The 23,719-nt window shown below is 38.8% G+C and overlaps 1 protein-coding gene and 1 long non-coding RNA gene across 6 annotated transcripts in view; both read right to left on the minus strand.

Annotated features, from left to right (window-relative positions):
* Positions 1-23,719, minus strand: part of Immp2l (inner mitochondrial membrane peptidase subunit 2) — an 826,273-nt gene that overhangs the window by 488,781 nt on the left and 313,773 nt on the right. The window lies entirely within an intron of this gene.
* On the minus strand, positions 5,588-21,120 carry LOC143443956 (uncharacterized). The gene is made up of 3 exons (XR_013113414.1): positions 20,960-21,120; positions 19,869-20,000; positions 5,588-6,466 (listed from the first exon to the last, which is right to left on the minus strand). It is a non-coding gene; the product is annotated as an uncharacterized LOC143443956 (long non-coding RNA).

A 23,719-nucleotide genomic window follows, 5' to 3' on the forward strand; every position in this document is an offset into this window, starting at 1 on the left:
GACAAGTGCCTCCCCCTCCCACTGATACCAGATGAGGCAGTCTTCTGATACATATGTAGCAGGAGCCATGGATCAGCTCATGTGTCCCTGGGAGCTCTGATGGGTCCCAACAAATGATACTGTTATTCTTTGTATGGGGTGTAATCTCCTTCAGCCCTTCCCCTAACTCTTCCATAGGGTTCCCCAGGCTCAGTCCAGTGGTTGGCAGTGAGTATCTTCATCTGTCTTAGTAAGGAACTGGCAGACCTTCTCAGAGGACAGCCATACTAGGCTCCTGTCTGTAAGCTCATCTTGGCATCAGCAGCAGTGTCAGGTTTGGTGTCTGCACATGGACTGGATCCTAAGGTGGGATGGTCTCTGGATGGCCTTTCCTTCAGCCTCTGCTCCATTTTTGACCCTGCATTTCTTTTAGACAGGGACAATTCTGGGTTAAAATATTTTAGATGGGTGGGTGGCCTCCACTTGGGGTCATGTCTATCTACTGGAGGTGGTCTCTTCAGGTTCTATCTCCCAGCTGTTGGATATTTTGGCTAATGGTCATCCCCACTGGGTTCTGGAAACTTCTCACATCCCTGGCATCTGAGACTTTCTAGTGGTCCCCAAGTTCCCCACCTCCCATTACTACTTATCTCTACTCATTCCCCTGGCCCTCTGGACTTCTCTCCTGTCTCTTCTCATACCTGGTCCTGCCCAGCCCCTTTTTATCTCCCCCTACCTAGATTCCTCCCCCCCTCTGCCTCCCATGATTATTTCATTCCCCCTTCTGAGTGGATTTGAATCATCCACACTTTGGCCTTCCTTCTTGTTAAGCTTTATATGGTATTTGAGTTGTATTGTGGGTATTCTGACCTTTTGAGCTAATGTCCACTCATCAGTGAGTATACACCATGTATGTCCTTTTGGGTCTGGGTTACCTCACTCAGGATAATATTCTATTTCCATCCATTTACCTACAAAGTTCGTGAAGTCTGTTTTAATAGCTGAGTAGTATTCCATTGTGTAAGTGTACCACATTATCTGTATCCATTCTTCTGGTGAGGGACATCTGGGTTGTTTCTAACTACTGGCTATTACAAATAAGGCTGCTATGAACCTTGTGGTGAGGTGCATCATTTTTTTGGTTATATGTCCAGTAGTGGTATAGCTGGGTCTTCAGGTAGAACTATTTCTACTTTTCTGAGGAGCTTCCAGATTGATTTCCAGAGTAGATGTACCAGCTTGCAATCCCATCACCATATTCTACTAAACTCTCAGTCCCTGAGAGCATCAGTGAACTTTTCCTCTATGCAGCTCCTGGTCTCCTTCCTGCTGAAGATCCTTACAAGCACATGAAGTACACAGGATCATGGAGCCAGTTCTTCCCTTCCTAGCTGTGGCATCAACACATCAACAAGAGGAATGCTGGAGGGCTAACCATAGCCTAGGTTCTGGCCTTAACCTGAACCAGACACTGGACGCTGTCACCTAAAGGTCACTCAGAATGACTCCTGCAGGTAAGAAGAACATGTATTCATGTGGGGAGCAGAGAAAACCCGAACTGAGTAGCATTCATTCAATATAAAGAAACTCCAATTTCCAAATCCCCCCATATCCCTAGTTTACCCACAATAGTATTTGTACGAAATTTGTAGTCAGTAAACATAATAAGGTTTTAATCCAATAAAAAGTGTTAATAAAAATGCCCTATCAACAAATATATATTAAACCAATAAATCTCTTCCAAAATGGCCATGGGGTTGCTTTGTTTTTTTAAGTGGTGTTATTGCTAATCAGTGTATGAATGCCAGAGAATGAAAACAGTTTAAACATTGGTATAATTCTGACTAGAAGGAGAAGCTTCAATAAATCTCAAAGGCTGTCCTGGTGACCCAGTCCATGGGCCATGTGGCACTTAACATCTCCCAAGAAGATTGCTTGACATCCTTTAAAGCTGCAAATAAAAATACTTAGACAAAAACTGTCAAGGTAGCTTTGCAGTGGGTCTTTCTGTGCTTTGTGTGGTAATTTCAAAAGTTCTTAATGCGATGCGTGCAAATGAGCCCCTCTGCAAGAACTAATACATAAGAGCAATCACACTTCATTCACAGGTCTTTTCCTTCTATGTCTGCAATGTTCATGGCATTTAGCAACTAAGAAACAGGCTGGATATCAAAAGCCAGGAGACCAAGGGGGTGGCAGAAATCTACAAGTTAGAGGTCTATTATCTTAAACACGTTACTTCTAAAAGAACAAAACTGAACACAAAGATATTGGGGATATAACAGAAAATTTCCATTTCTGTAAAACACAAATTAAAGTAGCCAGATAAAGCAGATCAGTGGCTATATGCTTTGTTTGCTGCAAGCTTCACTAGAGTGTATCTATCTAATCATTCTGAATTAAATAACACGCGAAAAAACTAACCTTGCCTAGCTTTTTAAGACAAAGGAAAAGACTTCATTCTAAGTACTATGACTTATGACTTTTTACATATAGACTCATTATTTTCTATGAGATGTTTACATTAAACACTACTGCAAAAGAATAGCTGGTTATTAACGCATTAAATGCATTCTTAGGAAATACATATATAAGCTTTTAAATATTTTACTAAGCATTCAATTTAACTGCCATAATTTTTTAACAATATACATTTTATTTGTTGTTTTAAAAAATAGCTGGTTTTCCAGGTGAGTCCATGTTACAAAGGAAAAGTGTACTTAGCTTTTGTAAATAAGACAGCAAAGGGGGCATGTACATCATCTTCCCAAGCAAAGCAACTGCATCTACAGGACAACCGTGTCCACCTGCCTAATTTGGTCTTCCTTATTTTTCTCTACTGGCCAATAAAGCAGACTCTCTGTATCCCTGGAAGCCCCTAGGACCATAGCTCAACTATGGATCGCTCCAGATGATTCATGACTCAGCCCTTCAAGAACACGTGGAATCCATGTGTCAAGTCAAATGTCAACTCTGATCATTTAGGCTGATTCATGACTCAGCTCTTCAAGAACATGTGGGAATCCATGTTTCCAGCTAAGGGTCACAAACAAGCAGCAGTGAAATGAATTTGGCCTGTCTAGTTTTATATAAAAATTTCCCTTTTTCCCATTTTACACCTTATCTCCTCAGCGTCATACAAAATAGTCTCTTCAACATGGAGAGTATTAGCATTGGGCTCTCTTTTTTGCTGCTTATGTGAATATAACTTAATACGGAGTGAAAGAGCCTTCAGGAGTGTGAGTGACACACATATGCATTTGCATTGATATACCTCAATCCTCATGTCACAAAGAAGATGAACAGAATAAGCAGGTAGTGCTCTTCTAGGAACTTGAAACACTAGGAAGCCACTTCCTTCCTTTAATGAACAAGGAACTTACCATTCCAATCAAAGACCACAGGAATCAAGTAACTCACAACTTACATTATGTCCTGAAGCCTGGTGACTGTCCACCAGGCTAGCCCTGTTTGGGCTGGATAAATCTAATCCTGCTTCTAGCAAGTGGCCTCATATTCAAGACAGTATCACCCAAGCCCACATTTAAACATATATATTCAAATTCTGTATTTTAAATAGTATTAGAGCAGGAATTTAACTTTTTTCTCACTTCCAAGTTATAGTCTAAAGCCACACAAGAAGCCTGATGGGAGTGAGACACACTCTATGCCTAGAACCCTGTGTATGCTCAATAAAAGTATGTTGAATGAATAGACAATATTATACAGCTTTTTTTCTTTTTCTTTTAGTTTAAAATCAACACCAAAGCAAGCATTTTAGAATTTATTGTGTAGCAGGTGTTATTTTAAGTGCTTTACACACAGCAAATGATTTTCTCCACAAGAACCACATGGGATATCATCAGAGTTAGCTACTGGAACATGAAGATCTTGAATAATCTGCCTCCAGATTACATAGGCAACAACTGGCAATCTTGGAATCAAATCCAGGCAGTCTGGCTGAGGCCTTAACCACTTCCTGTATAGCAGGACACAGAAAGTGTTATCATTATATTGATGTTACAGCCACTAAATGGGAAAATGAAGGTATTTTTAGGGGGGGTGGAGGAAACAGGAGGCTAGTTAGTTAATTAAACACCTTGCCAAAGGAGCTACAACAAAGAAGACAGGAACTTCCTGTGAGGGTCACTCCCTCTGAAAGTCTAGAGGCACCTCCAGCCTTGTATCCCTCCCATTGCAGCCTTCAGAGCTCTCTACTGTGTCTAGTCCTTACTGTGTCTCTTTTTATCTCACAAGTGTGGCTGAACTTCTCTTTCACTGATCTATTAAAGACTTAAGGCTGTGTCCTGCATATTTCAGGGCAATTTTTAATGTTACAATCTTAGGGTTATTATTTAAAGAATAACCTTAGTTAGGGTTATTCTTTAAAAACTACCACACACTGGGTAGCTTATATACAAAGGGGAATTTAGTTTTGATGGTCCTAGAACTAGCCATCTGAGATAGTACCAGCATGCTTGCACTCTGGTGAGGACCCTCCTCTCATCTCTCAGAGATAAAAGATGGCATGCTGGTTCTCTGGAGACCTTTAATGAGGGTACTAGTCCCATACAGGAAGCTTCAACATTCTTGACTTGATTTCCCCTTAATAATGCAAGCCCTGAACCATCATATACATGGTAATGTGGCAGTATACGAATTTAAGAAAGACACTAACATCCAGTTGATAGTAATTTAAGAGAAGACTCTACTAGTTAAATTCTGTCATTCATAGAAATAAGCATTTTTCCTTGAAAAGCTAGGAGTATCTGTGTCTATATGAAACTGATTTTCTGATTTTCCAATGCACCATAGAAAGGGACTCAGAGAGTAGCCACATGACAGGGTTGGTGAATGATAATCCTCCAAAGGGAGAAACATACATCATTAAAACACATTAGCTTGTTATTTCACTATAAACCCTATAAAATAGCCTTTCCTTTATCAATAGTAAGATTACCTACTTAGTAAGATACTTTGAGGCAAGGGACTTCATTCCAACAAGCTGTCTTCATGAAAAAAACAGGCCAGACCTGTGAAACCAGCTTATACTCAAGCTGCTGAGTTAAGCTCCATTCCCATGGTATCAGTCAGCTCCATTAATCATGCCTGGCCAAGGCAAAATTCTCTCAAGTAGCAGATACTAGCAAGGTGTGGAGAATGGCCTAGATGCCCCAATAACTGGTGTGTTACTCAGAAGCAATGAGAAGGCTCATGTACCCTTTTGATTCTGTTAGTTCTCTATCAAGTTTGTACAGAACTCTAGTGCTTACAACCAGAGGTTTTGGTTAAAATAACAAAAACATTTGCCTCTGTCCTCTTGGAGGCCTGAGAGGCCTCTATGTCAATTCTAACACTGGGAAGACATCAGTACTTCTGTGGGAGCCCCCTCTTAAAAAGGAAGGAAGGAAGGAAGGAAGGAAGGAAGGAAGGAAGGAAGGAAGGAAGGAAGGAAGGAAGGAAGGAAAAAAAAGAAATAAGACATAGTATGAGGGCTTGCAAGAAATGAAATTACCCTGACACCAATAAGCAGAAAACTGTGCTAATACTTAATAAATATGACAGTTATTTTCTCCAGAGATTTCCTCTAATGTTTCTAGTCCCTGCTCATAGATAAGACTTGGAATTCCCTCTCACTAATAACCTAAATACAGAAAGAAATCAAAGGAGTAAAGAACATTCGTTTACAAGCTCCAAACCCTACAGATACTGAGGAAATTATGGCATCCTTCAGCACAGAAATGGGACAAGACGTAGCTAAGATAACAAGGAGTATTTACAAGACAGAAGAGTTTCGGAGAACTACCATTCTTCAGCTTAGTGCTTTGCACTGACTTCACTTACCAGGATTTCTTTATCTCCACCTACCCAGGGATGAGAAATAGGAGGGCTTGGAGGTCGGAAGGAAGACCAACTTTGTGCTTTTAAATGAAAAGATTGTCTCTAATAATTTATGTGTGTTTTAAAAGTTTGGAGACTCAAAGTCAAGGCTCCCAGATGCAGGGCAAACACTATACCATAGGTTTATACATCATCTACCTTCTCTCTTGGTTTAAATGTGTGAGCCTACAAATTGTTTTTGCTAAATCAATACACAAAATTCTATGTGAGTGCAGTAAGTGTATGTTTGTATAACAGTCTTAAGTGTATTCAGGTGGATTGCTAATGTGTATGCTAATGAAATAATTTCAGATCTATTATCAGTGGAAATTAGCATGGCCAGTTGTCACTGCATCAAATTCAGTGGTAGAAGCTGTCTTTAGATCCATACCTCAAAGCATTGTCTTATTCTTTTTTCTTTCTTTTTCTTCTTCTTCTTCTTTTTTTTTTTTTTTCATTGAATTAAGTGTCTGGTCAGCTGCTGAAGTCCCTGATGGCCGAGCTGGCAGCTTTGTGCTCCATCATATCCTCTCATTTCCAGGCAGCAGGACAGTTATTATTTTTTATTCCTCTACGCTCTGTTACTGCTTGCTCTATTTTTCATGCTCTAAGGTAAACAATGGCATCTTATGAGAAACAAGCTTTTTTTTCTCTCTCTTTCTGATTCTACTAGTCTTCAAGACTTCAATTTAAAATTAAACCCCATATAACCAAAATACAAAAAATTGCAATATTACAGCTTCTTCAGCTATCACAAATGTGCTTTTATGGTTTTCAATGCTGAAATTTTTATTCTGCCTCAAGTAAATCATAAGGATTTAGTTAAGTACCTCCCTCTTCTTTGCTATGGTAAAACAAATGGAAAAGCATGGTAGAAAATAGTGGTTAAAATGGCTTAAAAGAAGAAAGGAGTTTTGTCTGTGACTCTTAAGTTCAAATTTGTTTCCTACCAAGCTTATCTGGCTTTCATTAATTTTTAAGATACCACATAAAATAATGGGTTTTATTCCATCATTTCATACACCTGTCATCACATTGTTTTCCTCCCCTGGGTGCCCTGTCTCCAATGGCTAGTCTTCTTCCTATGTTCTACATATCCTCATTCTAACTTCTAATACATCTTATGTGTGTTACTAATAACAAGAGACCTAGCACAACAAACAGTTTCTAGAGCCTTGGTTTTCTCAAGAAGCATCACTTCAAATTCCAGTCTCCATTAGAGGGAGCTTCCTGGTTTTCTATATTAAACAAGATCAACAAGGGTGTATGAAGATACATGTGTAAGAAGGTATTTAAGCATTTCATCATGTAATGGCCACAAATTCTATGACCACAATGATCAAGGTTTGACTCAACAATGCTTGGAACTGGAAGAAGACTCAGTGTCACATGTTTTCTTTTTTAAATGAGACCACATGATAAACATCTACTGCGACATGCCACTTCCTGTCCTTTTGAATGAATTCTAGGACAAATAAACTGGCCACTGTGTATTCGGAATGACAGATGGGGATGCACCACAAAGGCAGCAAACAATGAGAGGCCCAGAAGCACAACCCAGCTCGTACTGACTGAACAACAACCACTCTTCAGTATAACATGGTTATGAGGCTTAGACAATTTTCAGAACATTACTTTGTATTTTGAGTGACATTATTTTTTTTTAAACTATTCTGTAGAGTATTTCTTCCTCAGATGACAGATAAGAAAGCAAAGGCAAATACTGACGAACTGCTTTCCTTAGCCTCACAGTACAATTTCAATTTCATTAGAGCATGCAAAATGCATTCGTTACATCAGTCACATTGGCTAACAGGGAACTTCCTGAGCATAGCGAAAAATCTGTAGGAAGATGAAGTGCTGCTTTCCAGATGTGTTTTTGTGCACACATGTATACATACACATGCACACCCATACCCACACCCACACCCACACCCACACACATACACACACACACACACACACACACACACACGCACACACACCAGCCACTGCCTGTATAATTCTACTTCTAAGCAAACTGCTGTGTCTAGGATTGACATTTAATGTAATTTTTAAAGTAAAATCCTGAAGGGAAGTACCTGAATATTCCTTCTTGCTAACCTTGAAGGAGTTAGGACAGGAATATGATACATGAGGAAGGTAAGGTGCTTCTAGCATTTGTTCCATTAGGAGGAGTTCATGCCTACCAAACATTAGGTAGTTCCAAAAGAACTGCATTGTTCAGCAAAGTACAAAAATGTTCTTGAAAGGATTTTCCATGCTATGGAGAAAGCCATCCTTTCCACCAGTCCACATCAATCCTAATCCATTTCTGCAGAGGGAGGCTACTTGCTTCTATTTCTGTAGTCCAGAACTGTGCAGCAGAGGCAGGTGAGTGAGACCATTCACAGAAACAGGAGAGGGAAGAAGCCACCAAGAACTGGCCACAGGTCACTGTAGCAAGTAAGATTTATACTGACCTTGGAATCACCTCACTTTGGCGGATCAACTATGTGTACAAGTGATGAAGTAACTTAGACTTCCACAGAAGTCAACCAAGACAGGATAAAAAAAGAGAATTTTTATAACTTTCATCATCTACAACTATGATCTGATAAGGCTCTGAAGTCCCGTTATCCTCATACTGCTCAACAACAAAGCCAAAATATTGCAAAATGTTTTGAAATAAAAATCATTTTAAAATAAAAATGTGATACATCCAACACTTCGATAAAGTTGCCTCATGCTCTCACTTTTAAAAACATCATGTGTAAGTGACTTTCAGTTCTGTAATTTTGTTTTCTGTTGCTTGTGCCTGTGTTTGCATGTTGGTATGCCAACTAAGAAACTCAGGGCTGACAAGAGAGCTCAGTGGGTGAAGGTACATGCTGCCAAGAGTGACAGTCTGAGTTCAGTCTGAGTCCTACGTGATAAGAGAGAAGCGATTCCCACAAGTTGTCTTCTGACTTCCACATGTGTGTACACACATATATACATATGAAAATAACAAATGCAATATTAAGAAACCTTAAGTGAGTCTGTACTATCAGTCCCATTCCCTTTATTTTTACTTTACCTAACAAAACCTAATATATGATATCTAAAGAAAACTGTTTCTGTTTGCTAGTAGGTACATATTAACAAAGGCTCTCTTGTCAGCCCTGAGTTTCTTGGAATCTATGAAGCTCTAAGTTCACAGAGTACCTAGTCCATCCAGATATTGCTGTTAGCCCAGAAGTCCTGGGAACCTGTGGCAGGAGCTCTAGCTTGGTCACTTAGTCAAGGAGAGCATACAAATACCAAGAGTATGCAAAGTGTACGGCATTAAGACCAGGCATAGAAATGGGGAGAATGAAATGGTTTTGCTTTTTTTTTTTTTAATGTGTATGCATGTATGTTTCTCTGTGTGTATGTGTGTGCTTGTGTATGCATACAAGTACCCATGAAGAATAGGAGAGGTCATAGAATTCTCCTCGCCATTCAAACTGTCAGTCATGGGACCCACGAGACTACCAAAAACAATACAGCAACTGCTGTTGCCCTTGGTAAACTCCCAGAACTTGAAAGTAAGATTATTGCTGAAGATCCATCGACTTTACATGTCAGACGCAGGACTTAGAGGAATCAAGCTGTAACTGGCCTGGAAGCCGACAGTATCAGAAGGTGCTGTGCAAGCTGCACAGGAGAAAAGGCAATCCTGTAGTCCTACACAGCTGTGTAGCTGAGGAACCAGCAATGGCCAACCAAAAGAGCCCCAAAGGTGCAGGAGTAGCTCTATTATCATGGGGGTAACCAACTCGGCACTTTCCAAAATGCCTGTTAATTTGTGCCTGCTACTAAACAGAATCAATTTATTAAGATTATCTAACTGCTAGGATGTACAAATACCAAGGACTAAACAGAGAGGTTGGCACAGATTCTCTTCACTATAGCTCTTCAATGAACACTTGATAGAGTTTTACTCTCATACATTTTGTAATTCTTCCTATGTTGCAGTGAAAGTTTTATCTAACACCCAGTTCACCCATTAAAATCATCAATATCCAGACACTCTTATTTATTCTACTTCAAGGGCAGCCTCTGCAAAGGATTCTACAGAGCCACTGCAGAGTCAACCCTCTCTGTGAAGGATTCTACAGAGCCACTGCAGAGTTAAGCCTTCCTTTTTACAACTACAGCTCTTTGTGGCAATACTTATTCACTTTTAATGTTTCCATCCTTTTCAGTTACTATAATCTCCATCAATACAAAAATTTCATTTTACTTATCAATATAGCCCCTGCCTGGCATAAGGTCTAATATACAAGTACTCAGTACATGTTAGTTAATGTATTTACCTTGCCACAATGACAGAAGTACACGGTCAGCCGGTAAAAATGGTAGTCACTATTTGCTTTCAAATGAAAGTGTAGCATTCAAAATGCTATATAACTTTAATAAATTTTTAATAAAGACCAACTGTGAGAGAAGCAGATTTACCATAATATTCAAGCTTAGAGACCTTAAAAAATCAATTATAATGAACATACTTGCCTACCTCTAGCCAGAATCACAGTTTTAATTATACTTAACATGCAGATACTAAATTGCCAGTTTGGTTTTCCATATAGTTAAATATTCGAATACCTTGAAGCAAAAGAAATTTTACTTATTATCATTTTCATGGATTATTTTCCATATGCAGAAATACATCAATTATGTGTATGAGTATAACAAAAAGCAAAATAATGTATCCTAGTAAATTACTGAAAAAAGCTCAATTATTTCAAAATAACAATTAAAACTGCCATGCTTAGTATACTACTTAATATACTAGTTCTTAAAGCAGTAATATTTATTACATAGAATTTACATGACAAGCATATTATTGAGGCAGAGGCAATGGATTTTGTGACTTGCATCTGTACTTATAAAGAATTATGACATTTAACTGCATCTGTTGGATTAATGCCATTTAAATTTAGAGTAATTTAAATTTAAAATAATAAAGATCATGCAAAGCTAAATCTCATCTTCGAAAGATACATGAGAGTCTAGAAATAAATTTTCTCTCAAAGCTTATCAGTTCCATTTCAACTGATGCCAGCTTCTATGATCTCAGCACACCCTGCACTGACATCAGTTTCATCTGAAGACTAATTTCATAAAAGCATAAAGTAGCACAGAATAAAAATGAGACAGGTTGAAACAATTAGAAATGACTCTTCCAGGAGAAATCACCACGTGCAAAACAAAGAGTCAAAATTCAGTATACATTTTAATTACCTCTTTTTGTCATATGAATTTTATTTCTAAAATGGGCCAATATTGTTATGAATTTATTATGAACAAAGTTCATCTTCAGGGAAGTCTATGTATGTTCTCATTTTGGTTTTCATTGTAACTGTTCTATGAGAATGTTCTGACAAGTTTGGATAATGAGTCCAGAATCTATGGTATTTTTACAATACACTGTAAATGTCATTTTTATTTCCTCAGATGAAGAAATAGGATGAAAGCCATACCCAACCTGTGTGACTATATGGCTTGGGCTAAAGCCAGAGTGTTTCTCTGTTCTAACTATAGCTAAGCCTAGGCCTGGAAGCATTTAGCCTCCATACACTCTAATCTTCCAAGCTGACTGATTCAATCCAATTTCTCTCCCCTTCTGCCCAAATAGGTCTGCTTGGCCTCATACTTTGGCAATACGTCCTAATCTGGCTCCTTCTCAGTCTCTCAAACATTCTGTCTTCTCTTTTATCTAAATTGCTCTCTCTGCAACCTGTCTCTGTAAAACTGCCATACATACATGTTACCCCGTTTTTTTATCTTGCTGCTCTTAACTATCCTATCTTTCCTGTGCTACTCTTGTGTGAGGTGGGCATATCTATCTCTGACTCATTCTATCAAATCTTCCTCTGACTCTTCACTTTGTCTGCCCCTCAAGTAGGTGTCACACTCAAATATGCCTGCTTCCTTCCACAAACTGATTTTATCTTCACTGCTAGGAATTAAAGGTGTATACTAATGGAATGTCTGTATTTCAGCCAGAACACACTGTCATCGGGGCCTGTGTGCGTTCCTGCAAAATTATATAGACCTAAAAGGTGTTTAGATGTGAGCCCTTGTCATAGCAGCTATTCTGCTGTACAATACTGTACAAATAACACTTAAAAATTACATTGAAAATTGGAACTTAATCAAAACAAACATAACAGGGTTTCCTAGGGCTTCTACAAACCTATAAATCACTCTGGGTAAAGTTGTAAAATGTTCCCAACAACAACAACAACAAAAAAAAAAGATAATCTTTTGCAAAGAAGTCAAAGGTTATATTGTTCATACAGTGGAACAAAATGCTTTGGGATGCCTTTTATACCACGCAAGCAAGCCATGAACAAGAAAATCACAATCAAATTGGAAAGTCAGTCTGGAAGAAAACTGTTCAAGAAGGCAGTCCTGAAGGACCACAAGTTTTAGCTAAAACAATGTAATGTTTTTTCCTAGAGATTTCTAAGAGTTGTCATAAATAAGATTGTGAATTTTCATGCAAAGCAGGCCATAGAGATGCCTTAAGATGGAGTAGTTATTGCTTGGGCATCCTTATAAGTAATGTGCCAATATTATCCCAGCACATCTTGCAGGCAGAACAAATTAAGACTGAAGGTTTTGTGGCTGGGCTGCTATCCCAATCCTACCACTGGAAACCTTGCCTGGTTATAGAAAATGACCAATTCTGGCTTAATATCTCCCATTACTAGGACCCATTTGCTGGAGTCACCCTCAGATTCCAAGAAATTTGCACTTCACTAAGTTTCCACATCAACTCCCAAATGCCTTCTAGTTCCAACTATCTCTCTGTGGGGCAGTGGGCTGTGGGAGGCAGTGGGGTACCTAGTTGAGTCTGCTTTGAACCCTGGTGACCCTAATGGGATGGTAGGTGTTCGGCCTTGCTCCTGTGCCCTGGCTCCTTTCACTTATCCACAGCCCCTACAAAGAAAGGTTTGTAGCCCTTGGTCACATAGCACAGGTAGAGGGCATGACTATAGGACACAGAGCATCAAGAGATCTCCATATTAATGAGATACCTAAGGGTCAGAGGGTGTAGCCAATTAAGCATTCCTTCCCAGACTCTCCTACTCACAAAAGGTATTTTACCTCAGGCCCACCCTGAGGACATGGGGTACAGCTACATCTACTTTCCACCATGACAATAAACCTTTTAAAACCATGGACTTCTGTTGTGGATAGACCAGGCCTTGTATTTTGACACTAATTTCCCTTTCTTGTGAAGGACTGCAGAGGAGGTGATTTCTAGTGAACCTTCTGCCCATCTTAATTTGTAAAATAAAGGCTGGAGCCAGTGATTGGGCAGAGGAAGGGAAGGCAGAGAAAGAAAGGCTGGAGAGAGGGGAGAGAGAGAGAGAGAGAGAGAGAGAGAGAGAGAGAGAGAGAGAGAGAGAGAGAGAGAGAGAGAGAGAGAGAGAGAATGACTGAAGGAAGACAATGGAGACAAAGAAGACAAATGGGGAGAGAAAACAGAGAAGATGATGGAGGATGACTGGGAAGCAGGAGGTAGAAGGACATGCACAGGGTCTGGAAAACCCTCAAGTCATAAGGGTCTCATAGCTGGGGAACAGAGTAGTGTAGGGGTATCTTCCCAATCTAGGCTTACAGAATATATTTATAATTACGGAGTTGTGTTTTCATTGACCGGTCTTATTTGGGTTGGAGATTTAAATTTCTCCCACTACAGACTTCCTCTCATCTTTGGGGCCCCGCCATGGAGAACCATAGAAGAGGCCTTCAACTACTGAGCCACAGCTGCCTAATCTCCCATGGAGGACTTCTCTATGTTCCAGCCACGAAGGCCTGCCAACTCAAACAAGCTAGCAGAGACAGCCATGACCCAGCCAATCGAGTCACTTCAACCAAGAGTCTCTACCCCGCAGTGGCGGGGAGCTGCCGGAGCTCCCTCTCCTCTCTCTCTACTGTGAGCCAGTCCAGCTCCTATGCCCCTTTGTCTCAGTTTTTATGCAGCTCCCAACGACATCTGGGAGCCAAAGAACAGAGACCAGAAGGTCTCCATCTAGCTGCTTCGGCCCAGAGACCCCCCAAACTAGAGGCTTTGCCCCTACAGGACTTTAGTCTGAGACCTCCCCACACCCAGGAGAGTCCAGCAGCTTCTCATAGCCTGATGTCTGCCCTGGTACCACGTGGAGTGAACTCAGTAAAATTCTTGTGCGCTTCTGCTCCCCTAAACGCGATTCCAGCCGCCTGGGGTACAGACGCACAGGAACCACAAAGCAGCCAAACAGGACCCATGCCCACTAGAGAGCTACAGCCCCGCATTTCAACAATTCTTTCCCTCCATTCCCTTGATTCATCTCTCTTGTACCCAGCTCCACCCATTCCCAGTCCACTCCCAGAATCTAATTGCCCTACCCTGGAAGTTCCTTGCTTCTCCCACAAACCCAAAGCCCTGCTGTTTCACTAACCTCTCTGAGTCTGTACACTGTAGCTTGATTACCATTTACTTAACAACTAATATCCACTTATAAGTGAATATATACCATATTTATCTTTCTAGGTCTGGTTTACTTCACTCAGGATGATTTCTTTTCTAGTACCATCCACTTTCTTGTGAACATTTTTTTTTTATCCATTCTTCAGTTGAGGGATACTAGGTTGCTTCAAATTTCTTGCCATTATAAATAAAGCCACAATGAGCAAGCAGAACAAGTCTCCTTGTTGTAGAATAGAACATCCTTTGGGCATATACACAACAGTTAGTACAGCTGTGCCTTGTGGTAGATAGAGTCCTAATTTTCTCAGGAACCTTCATATTGATTTCCATAGTGGTTGTACAATTTTGCACACCTACTAACAATGGAGGAATGTTCCCCTTGTTCCACATCCTAGCCAGATAAACTGTCACTTGTGTTGTTGATCTTAGTCATTCTGATAGGTGTCTGATGGAATCTCAAAGTAGTTTTGATTTGCATTTGGCTTGATGGCCAAGGATGTTGAATGTTTAAGTGATTTTCAGACATTTAAGAGTCCACTATTGAGAATTCTGTGTTTAAATTTGTATCCCATTTTTAAAACTAGGTTATTTGCTCTCCTGTTCTCTTGATAATCAAGGATTTTTTTTTTTAGTTCTTTATATATTTTAGATAGTAGTTCTTTATCAGATATATGATTGGCAAACCCTTTTTGCCATTCTATAGCATGTGATTAAGTCTGAATGACAGTGTCCTTTGCTGTACAGAAGCATTTCAGTTTCATGGGGTCCCATTTATTAACTGCTGATATTAGGGTGTTCTGTTCAGAAAGTTGTATTTTGTTTCATTGTATCCAAGGCTGTTCCCTACTTTGTCTTATATCAGGTTCAATGTATCTAGTTTTATGTTGAGGTCTTTGATCCACTAGGACTTGAGTTTTGTGCATGCTAATAAATATGGATTTATTTACATTCTTCTACATGCAGACATTTAGTTTAACCAGCACCATTTGTTGATAATGCTTTCATTTTTACAATGTGGATTTCTGCCTTCTTTATCAAATATCCAATGCTATAAAATCAATTAATCATTAAGTGTGTAGATTTATATCTGGGTCTTTGATCCATTGATCACCATGTCTGTTTCTGTGCTAATACTATGTGTATTTATTAGTATAGTTCTGTAGTACATCTTGAAATCAGGGAGGGTGGTTTTAATGTTCTTTTATTGTTCAAGATTGTTTTAGCTATGCTGTGTCTTTTACTGTTACATATGAAGTTGATTTGTCTTTCAAGGTCAATAAAAAATTGTGTTAGAATTTTGATGGGCATTGCACTGAATCTGTAGATTGCTATTCATAGAATGGCCATTTTTACTATGTTAATCCTACTGACCCATGAGCATGGGAGATCTTTTAATCTTCTGATAACTTCTTCAATTTCTTACCTAAAATACTTGAAGACCTTATCATACAAGACTTTCATTTACTTGGTTACAGTTACTCCCAAAATACTTTATATTGCTTGTGGCTATTGTAAAGGGCTTTGTTTCATTGGTTTCTTTCTTGGTCCATTTCTCATTTGTATATAAAAGGGCTACTGATTTTTTGAGACCCTTATACATTTTCAACCTATATTCAATTATCTCACTGTACCCCATAACTACATGAATTATATCAGCTATAAATAAATACAACAGTAAATATTTTAAATTCTTCCCCAAGCTTCCATAAATTGTCTTAAATTTTCTGAAATTCATGATATCTTGAAGAAATGACATATCATTTTACACAACCAGTCTCCCAGAAATTACTGAAAATGCTGAGGATCTGAGGCAACTCTTACATGAACCAACCAACTGTTCAGAAAAGAATCATGTATTTATGAAAAAACATCTCCAAGAAAGAGAGATTGTTACAAAATGTTTCCATGCATTTTAAGGGGTAATCAAAATAAAAATAACAGAACAGACTTTAACAAACTAACACAGAATCTGCAAGTAGTTTAAAAAGAAAATAACAACAACAACGAAAGAAAACCCTTAAATGTGAACACTAATTCCAAGAAACCATAAAACTAAGATTATCTGTAAGAATTTGAAAATTATGTTTTTGAAATCCAGCAAAACTTAATGTTTACTTAGTGCTATTTTTCTTTCAAATGTCAAATAGGTTTATTTCTATAGTCTAAACATCAATTTAAAGTGTTTCAAATAATTTTGTTTCTCTAAAACTTTATCTTGATGCCAAGAAAATGTTTGCAAATAAATTGGCTCTTCATACTTTGAAATTATTACATATTAATAGGGATTCAAAAGCAAAGTTCTACCCTATATTATCTAACAAATGAAAAAGCACCAATTGCATATAACTTAGAAATTAGCAGACAGGTGACATCACCTAAAGAAATTCAGATTACATGCGCAAACTAAACGTGAAGACATTTAGATTTTAATTATCACCTTTCCCCAAGCATTCTAAAGATGACATTCCCATGACACTTTGTCATGAGAATATAATTACTGTGGGAAAATGAAGAGGGCCTTTCTTCTATCAGATTTAAGCAAAAAATGTCCTTTCTAGTGTGCACAGCATGGCTAGAAGTCAGGCTTAGCAGGTTTCCCCTAAACCTGGTTCCAGAAACTGCCCTCACCCCCATCAGAATAACACTACACACCTGAGTGACATGTAAGTCTGAAGGCCAGTTATCAGCTACCTTCCTGCATGTTTCTGGCTTCAAGAGCTCATTAATGGAAGATTTTAGTAAGGTTTTCTTCCTCCCTCCCTCCCTTCCTGTCTCCCTCTCTCTTCCTCCCTCCCTTCCTTCTTTCCTCTCTCTCTCCACCCATTCCCTGCCCCTCCCTCCCTCCCTGTCTCTCTCTCTCTCTCTCTCCCTCCCTCCCTCCCTCCCTCCCTCCCTCCCTCCCTCCTCTTCCCTTCCCTCTGGATTTTCTAACCTCATAGCAGTAAATGTGCAGACTAAGAAAATAAACTCACAAAATCTAATTACTTTGACAGTAGCCGGCTTCTTATTCAGCATTCAGTCCACCTCACACAGATGCCATGCACAATACAGAAATATGGACAGCTAAGATGTAAAACAAAGGCGTTACTGTGAAAAGTTCAAAACTATGAGTGAAAGCAAGAAAAGCCTGTGGCAACCACCAGCCACACTGCTAAGCTGGAAAACTGACTTGGGTTAAGTTTACAGCAGTAGATTGGATGCAGTGCAGCAATCAGAAGCACCATAGGCTGTATCTTTCACTGTTAGAAAGGAACTGAGACTAGTGAATAATTTACTACTCTCATTAACCTGACTGGGCTGTATTATTTTCAAAAATTGCAAACTCTGCTAAAGCAATAACTCGTTATCTTATAACATGAATACATGTCCATTAGGAATCATGTTCAAACTGCCAACTTCATTTTGGTAGGTGCCTTATGTGACAGAAAGTGGTACTGGTTTACCTCTAAGTGATCCAGTCCCTTCAGGAAACTGGGTGTAGTTTTAATAAAATGAGACTCATAAGTTTTTATTACATTTATAATGAATGCTTTTCAGTTTTATAGGCTCTTTGAAGGAGCAATTTAGTTTCTCTATTAAAACATGACTTTATATCCTCCACAACTCTCAGGTTTCAATTTTACATTGCTACCACCCTAAATATAAATGAAGATATTGAAATTTTAATAAAGGTGTAGAGTTATTTTTACTGACATATGTGGAAAATAAGTTTACAAATTACAGGGGAAAGTAAAGCTGATTAAAATCTTTTCCTAGGCTGGTCATTCTATACCTTTCCATCATGCAAAGCTGGTCAAAGGTAATATCAAGACATGTACATGTTTACATATTAATAAATCAGGACTCATGATATAATCTTTTTTGGAGAATAAAATATTTTAAATGTCATATTGGCATGATAAACAAATAATATTTACAGGAAAGATGTTTAGATAGTTTCTTTCTTTTCCCTAGTAAAAATCATAAAAGTTTTCAGATATACTGGATTAACATCACTTATCATCATTGCTCTTATTAGAAGAAGAAAGACTCTAGGGAGACGTTTCATGTAGAAGTCAAAGGCAAACTAGGAGTTCTCCTAATAAGGAGGTGGGACTTCTAGGGTAGGATAGGGCACTACAAGCCTCCCTCTCTAAAATGGGATTACTGCATCTCAAAAGTAGATCCCAGGAACTTGGTTCCCCTTCCACCAAGTGTAGACACAGTGAGAAACTCTGCCCTACCAGTGTCCTGGTCTTGGATTTCACTGTTCACTGCTTTCACACTATGAGGAAAACCATTTCCATTGTTTTTGAAGAAGCCTACAAAATATTATGGCAGCACAAAGATACAAGCCTCTCCATGAGAAAAGCCATTTCAAATCTCAAGAAGTAGAATTTTCATTTCAATAACATGGTACTAGGATTGTGGCAAACACAGTTTCTGGTCTAATGAAGATTCACAATCAAGAAGCTCTTATGAGCCAAAACAAGTACCCGCATTTCCTTTAATTGTAGGTTATTAATTTCTCTTCCCCACTGTTGGCAAGAAAAGTCAGCGTATACAAAGAACATCGACAGACAGCCACTGTGTACTGAAGGGGGCTTTAACGGAAGTGTTGGCCCCAGAGTCTACCTTAACAGAGTCTATGACGAGTGTCAAGAATCAAAAATAACTACACATGCCCTGCACGCTCAGCTTCCCATTTGGTAGAAGTCAGTGCTACAGAAGTATCTTCCTTTGTCTCACGGAGGCCGGTTAGTTAAGCTGATCTAGTCCACATAAGCCCAACAGGCCAAAGATGAGTGTCCTCGCTGTCAGTTCCTCTCATGAACCCAGCCGGTGATTCAAGCGCCTACACTTTGTTCCAGGTTGCTGGACTCTAATGATCTGCAGTAAAGAGGATATGTAGAACTGACTCTTCACAGAGACTGGCTGAAACACTGCTAAAATGTAACATCAAAAGGAAACATTACCTGTGTAAGAAGGGAGTGTGGGAAAATGAACTGCTTCTCATTAGGAATGGGAGAAAGAGATAATAAGCAATTCTACTCTAGGAACTCAGGTTGACCCAATACTGATTGATTAGTAGAGTAGAAACAGAGACAGGTGCGCATGGGATGTTGTGACTTTGTAGAAAGATAACCTCCTGAAACCCATTTTGGAATATGGAGGATAAAACCAAGCAAGCAAAAATAAAAAACAAACAAACAAAAAAAACAATTCTCAGGTGTCCACCATATTGGGAAGATGAGGGCAGTGCAGAACAGTAGTCTCTCAGCTCAAACTATAGATACAACCCTATAATATTTATAGGAATGAAGTCTGGCCTTGACAAGCAGTCCATTTGTCACCTGGGAAAGCAAAACTAAAAGTTAAATTCTCCTAAGCTAGGACTGGCCATTCAGATGCTAATAGCCAAAAAATGGAAGGCCTGACATGCAAAAGAGCATAGATTTCACTTGAGATAAACTGGTTCTTGAAAGAAATGACTCCACAGAAAGAAGAATATTGCTAAACAAGGCATTTTGTTTTACTTTACCTTATTCATCCAGTGAATATTTATGAAACACAAACTATGTCTCCGCCACTGTTTGAGGGGCTAGGATCCACCATAAACCCGAGATATGAGTACTGCCCTCGTGGGAGCTCTATTATACCATAATAGATGGGGCTAAATAAAGAAGAAACAGACACAATGCATTAGAAGAGCCAGAGGCACTTTCAAGAGAAATTTTTAAAAGATAACAAAGAATACAATTATTGGGGAAAGTATTATTTAAATAAAAGCCACAAAATACAAAGTAAATGTTTTTGCTTTTGTTTTTTAAAGATAGAATGTCTGGGAAAGAGTAGGTAGGATTATAGCAAAAAAGAACATTCTAATTAAATCCAGTGGAACAAATAAACTAAAGGAATTAGACTCATACTGCCATTTATACTGCCTGTGTCACAGGAAAACAGTTGGTAAAATATTTGGCTCTGGTTCTCTACCTTACATTTCAAAAAAATGGGAGAAATAAGTTTGATACAAAGAACAATTTTAAAACTGGTGTGCAGTATAGTCAGTGGGAAAGCAATCTAACATGACAAAAGAGGTCGCAAAATATTTAAGAAAAACCACTGAAACCTACTAGTGCACTCCTGGGAATGGTCCCCAGGTCCTCAGACCATTATGACAGTTGCCCTTGAATGACCTTAGGCAGGAGGAGGTTTAAAATGCCTGCTTTAAAAGTACAAAAGACCTCACTCTGGAACTGCTGAGTAGACAAGACCCACAGATCAGTCACACTCTTAAAGTTGAAGCAGCACAAACCACACTCAGAAAGAAAATAAATCTCACTTGAGAAAAACCATCTATCACCTTTTATAGGATCTGCATTTTAAAACACCATTCTAAAATTATACCATTTCTCTAGTGGATGAGAAATTATCATGTCCTATCCAAGAATTTTTCAGTGACTTGAGACAAATCCTGCTGTGAGTAGCTTTGAAAATACTTTCAAAGCCCACGGAGCTCACGGATGCACATGTCTCAAGAGAGGCATCTGCCTTTAAAATGCAATTTGAAATTCCCTTCTGATAAAAATAAATTACGATATGAACCTTAAAGGCATAAAACAATAATCTTACCCTTTTTAACGTATAGTTTGTAGTAAACCCCGGAGAATAGAATCACCTCTGTACTTCAGCATACCCCAAAACATCTTTGGTCATAATACAGTATTCCTTTTCATTTGAACACATGCTATGTATTCAGTTATCCTTATTTGGTGATGTAGCATCTAGAAATACCTAAAAATAAAAATCTGTATATAATACTATAAAAGTATTAGAATGATGAAAATTCTATACATCTATATTATTGCAAGTAATCCATACTATTTTCACTATTTAGATTATTAAAAACTGAATTTTGACAAACAGCTACATGCTTGAGGGATTTTTCAGAGCTAACCATGTTGCTGATATTTTCACAGAAGTCACTTAGCCTGAAATGTACGTCTCACTCTTCCCATAGTAAGGATTAAGACTCCAGCATTTGAAGGGTTTAAATAACTAAGGATCACAGCAGAAGACATTACATTCAGCTCTCCATGACCCCAGGTTGAATTGCTTCAACCACTTCAGGAAAACACAAATTAGGTCAGAATTATATAAACTGGTGTTATTTTCCTTCAAAATAAAATTATATGATTTTAATGTCTGCCATAGACCTGGTTGTAAAAAGAATGTAAAAAATAGCACATCATAGTTAATTTTTTATGGGATATATATCAGAATATTCAGAGACATTTATAATTTAATTGCAGAAATAATAAAAAAATCTACATGTTGAATATCTTGGTACAATAAAGAAGTAATTTTAAAAGTAAAAATCTAAAAATGGGTGATAGAAGCTTAATTTGGTTTTATTTTTTTTTTCCTCACTCCAAATTACTATGTGGTGACTACTGCTGTCCAGAAAGGCACCTGGGTTAGTGTTCTGAAAGACAAAGAATTAAATGTAAAGAAAATAATTTTTAAAGAAGGAGAAACAAAGCAAACAAAAGCCCCATAAGAAGAAAAGAGAGGGGCATATAAATGGAGATGTGAGTCGGGTATTTAGTAAACAGAAGACTTCTGAGTACCTCTGCAGGCCAGGAACAAGGAAAGGAAAGAAAAGCAAAAGATTAAAGCAGAGATTTCATCTTTGAAGAAGTCCTCGAGAAACAGGCGAGGGTCCATAAAAGCAAAGAGTCACAGCAAGCTATTAAGTGGTCCCTATAAAATACGAGTGCATAAGGACAGAAGCCTTCAGTGAAACTCCTGAGTAAAAGCCCTAATGGCTTGTTGAGAAAACAGTTTTAATTTTTAAAAAGCCTGTTAGACCACTCTAGTGTTTTCCAAGTCTCTGTGGATGAATACTGAGGGTCCTCTAATCCTGGCATGGCTGCGTGAGTATTGCCCACACTTGCACTGGGCAGTCTGCTGATGTGCAAAGCTGTGGGAATGAACAAAGCTTCAGGAGCACTGACTTTTTAATGTTCTCTCATTATATACTTTCCACACATGCTTACCAAAACAAAGGAGGAAGGGAGGGAGGATAGAGGGGGGAGAGATGGAGGGAGGGAGGTAAAGAGGGAAGGAAGCAAGGAGAGAGGGAGGGAAGGAGGGAGAGAGGAATGGAAGGAGGGAGGAAGGAAGAGAGGGAGGGAGGGAGAAAAGGAGGAGAAACAAAGGGGAAAAACATTTAAAATGGCTGTGCTTATGTCTAAGGAGCTAGCTCAGTCAAAGTGCTTGCCTTGAATCATGAGGACCTGAGATTGACCTCCAAAATCCGAAAAAAAAAAAAATAAAATAAAAGGCTGTTTCCAGAGGATGCCTGTCTAATTCCCAGCACCCACTTATCCCTCAAATTATCTGTGATTCTACTCCCATGCCCTCTTCCAGGCTCAGTAGACTCATGGTGCACAGAGATGTATACAGTCAAAGTACCCACACATATAAAATAAATTTAAAAAAAACCATTTTTTTATATTGCCAGAAATGACACACATCCACACTTGTCCTCTGGCCTCCTAATACAAGATGGGCACAGATAACACGTGCACACATCCACATTCGTACATATGCACACTCAAACACAATACCAACCAACCCTGTGCATGTGGACCGCACACACACACACACACACATACACAGAGAGAGAATAGAAATTTTCAAACATTTTGAAATAAAATAACTAAGTAATCCTTGCTTTAAAAAATATTCTTTCCTTGTCTTGGTTTTCATTTTAACATTATTGTAGGCAGATTTGGAGATCTGACTACGGTATGGTTATACTGTAGGAAGAGTGAAATATTTTCAGAAGTAAATCAGACCTTATCCGTTGTCTCAGTTTGTTCCTACTTCTATAATTAAAAACACCAGTAGGTGAGAAGTTAACTAAAATATCTCTCATCCTTGTAGCGGCTCTAGGTCTAACACTGAGGTACAGTCACTTGATACCAGGTAAGAAGCCTCCTGCTCTATTCTGAAGTGGAAGAAGAGGGTTGGTGGTGAAGGAAGTTAAAATAAGAAGGGGAAAGCCTGCATCCTCACATGGCAAAAGGCAGAAGGCCCCAACAAAGCCCAGGCCACTCTACTTTGGAGGCCATTTATTTCATTCATGTAGACTTCAGCCTGATGTCAGTCTCTTACTATTCACCAGCAATTAGGTTTCAAAATGCAACTAGAGGACACATTGAGACCATGGCATGTACCACACGAGTCTAGCCCTTCAAAGTTTCCTTGTCCACTTGTATGGCTACTATTTCCTGCAAGGATGCGATATCTGTCATATCCATTTTGCCATACCCACGTCTACAAGTTTTCTACAGAGTTGTTACCGATTGACCAGCTCCTAGCAGG

The sequence above is a fragment of the Arvicanthis niloticus genome, chromosome 11 (assembly GCF_011762505.2).
Source record: "Arvicanthis niloticus isolate mArvNil1 chromosome 11, mArvNil1.pat.X, whole genome shotgun sequence".
In the NCBI taxonomy this organism is placed as follows: domain Eukaryota; kingdom Metazoa; phylum Chordata; class Mammalia; order Rodentia; family Muridae; genus Arvicanthis; species Arvicanthis niloticus.